The sequence below is a fragment of the Schistocerca serialis genome, unplaced genomic scaffold (assembly GCF_023864345.2).
Source record: "Schistocerca serialis cubense isolate TAMUIC-IGC-003099 unplaced genomic scaffold, iqSchSeri2.2 HiC_scaffold_659, whole genome shotgun sequence".
Classification (NCBI taxonomy): domain Eukaryota; kingdom Metazoa; phylum Arthropoda; class Insecta; order Orthoptera; family Acrididae; genus Schistocerca; species Schistocerca serialis.
In genome coordinates, this window is record NW_026048254.1 from 110,001 (window position 1) to 112,500 (window position 2,500).

The 2,500-nt window shown below is 59.7% G+C and overlaps 1 pseudogene; it reads right to left on the reverse strand.

The window, feature by feature from the left end:
- LOC126449148 (large subunit ribosomal RNA) overlaps positions 1 to 2,500 on the reverse strand; it is a 6,617-nt pseudogene that overhangs the window by 3,252 nt on the left and 865 nt on the right.

A 2,500-nucleotide genomic window follows, 5' to 3' on the forward strand; every position in this document is an offset into this window, starting at 1 on the left:
ACCGCTCGACATACTCGACAAAGCAATCCGGCAGGCCATGCGCCTTCAGCACGGGGCGAAGGGCAGCATGATCTACCGAATCGAATGCCTTAGATACGTCGATCGATGCCACAAAGACAGAGCGGCAGGAGCGAACTGCGTCGGTGAGAGCAGTGTCCAAGATGAAGGTATTTTCCAACATCCCATCCCGAGGGATGAATGCCCGCTGACGTTCGTCCACAGCACAAGCGCGCATCAGGCGTGACGCGAGAACCTTGTGAAAGGTCCGCGCCAACACCGAGCAGACCGTAATGGGGCGAAAGTCAGCGGGGGATGTTGGTGCAGCCGTTTTCGGGAGAAGGGACGTCCGCGCGCGAAGCAGGCGTTCCGGAAGGGCGCGGGCCAGAAGGAAGAGATTCATCACTTTCACCAGGACTTCGTGCGGCAGACGCCGCAACTCCGCTGGGGTAAGGCCGTCCGGCCCGGCTGCTGATCCCCTGGGCGGCGGAGAGTCATAGTTACTCCCGCCGTTTACCCGCGCTTGCTTGAATTTCTTCACGTTGACATTCAGAGCACTGGGCAGAAATCACATTGCGTCAACACCCGCTAGGGCCATCGCAATGCTTTGTTTTAATTAGACAGTCGGATTCCCCCAGTCCGTGCCAGTTCTGAGTTGATCGTTGAATGGCGGCCGAAGAGAATCCGCGCACCCGCGCGCCCCCGGAGGAGCACGCTAAGGCGGACGCGGCCTCGCAGCAAGGAAGATCCGTGGGAGGCCAAGGCACGGGACCGAGCTCGGATCCTGCACGCAGGTTGAAGCACCGGGGCGCGAACGCCGCGCAGGCGCGCGCATCCTGCACCGCCGGCCAGCACGAGGCCAACCAACGGCGAGAGCAGACCACGCCCGCGCTAAACGCCCGCACTTACCGGCACCCCTACGGCACTCACCTCGCCCAGGCCCGGCACGTTAGCGCTGACCCACTTCCCGACCAAGCCCGACACGCCCCGATCCTCAGAGCCAATCCTTATCCCGAAGTTACGGATCCAATTTGCCGACTTCCCTTACCTACATTATTCTATCGACTAGAGGCTCTTCACCTTGGAGACCTGCTGCGGATATGGGTACGAACCGGCGCGACACCTCCACGTGGCCCTCTCCCGGATTTTCAAGGTCCGAGGGGAAGATCGGGACACCGCCGCAACTGCGGTGCTCTTCGCGTTCCAAACCCTATCTCCCTGCTAGAGGATTCCAGGGAACTCGAACGCTCATGCAGAAAAGAAAACTCTTCCCCGATCTCCCGACGGCGTCTCCGGGTCCTTTTGGGTTACCCCGACGAGCATCTCTAAAAGAGGGGCCCGACTTGTATCGGTTCCGCTGCCGGGTTCCGGAATAGGAACCGGATTCCCTTTCGCCCAACGGGGGCCAGCACAAAGTGCATCATGCTATGACGGCCCCCATCAACATCGGATTTCTCCTAGGGCTTAGGATCGACTGACTCGTGTGCAACGGCTGTTCACACGAAACCCTTCTCCGCGTCAGCCCTCCAGGGCCTCGCTGGAGTATTTGCTACTACCACCAAGATCTGCACCGACGGCGGCTCCAGGCAGGCTCACGCCCAGACCCTTCTGCGCCCACCGCCGCGACCCTCCTACTCGTCAGGGCTTCGCGGCCGGCCGCAAGGACCGGCCATGACTGCCAGACTGACGGCCGAGTATAGGCACGACGCTTCAGCGCCATCCATTTTCAGGGCTAGTTGCTTCGGCAGGTGAGTTGTTACACACTCCTTAGCGGATTCCGACTTCCATGGCCACCGTCCTGCTGTCTTAAGCAACCAACGCCTTTCATGGTTTCCCATGAGCGTCGATTCGGGCGCCTTAACTCGGCGTTTGGTTCATCCCACAGCGCCAGTTCTGCTTACCAAAAGTGGCCCACTTGGCACTCCGATCCGAGTCGTTTGCTCGCGGCTTCAGCATATCAAGCAAGCCGGAGATCTCACCCATTTAAAGTTTGAGAATAGGTTGAGGTCGTTTCGGCCCCAAGGCCTCTAATCATTCGCTTTACCGGATGAGACTCGTACGAGCACCAGCTATCCTGAGGGAAACTTCGGAGGGAACCAGCTACTAGATGGTTCGATTAGTCTTTCGCCCCTATACCCAGCTCCGACGATCGATTTGCACGTCAGAATCGCTACGGACCTCCATCAGGGTTTCCCCTGACTTCGTCCTGGCCAGGCATAGTTCACCATCTTTCGGGTCCCAACGTGTACGCTCTAGGTGCGCCTCACCTCGCAATGAGGACGAGACGCCCCGGGAGTGCGGAGGCCGCCGCCCCGTGAAGGGCGGGGAAGCCCCATCCTCCCTCGGCCCGCGCAAGGCGAGACCTTCACTTTCATTACGCCTTTAGGTTTCGTACAGCCCAATGACTCGCGCACATGTTAGACTCCTTGGTCCGTGTTTCAAGACGGGTCGTGAAATTGTCCAAAGCTGAAGCGCCGCTGACGGGAGCGATTATTCCGCCCGA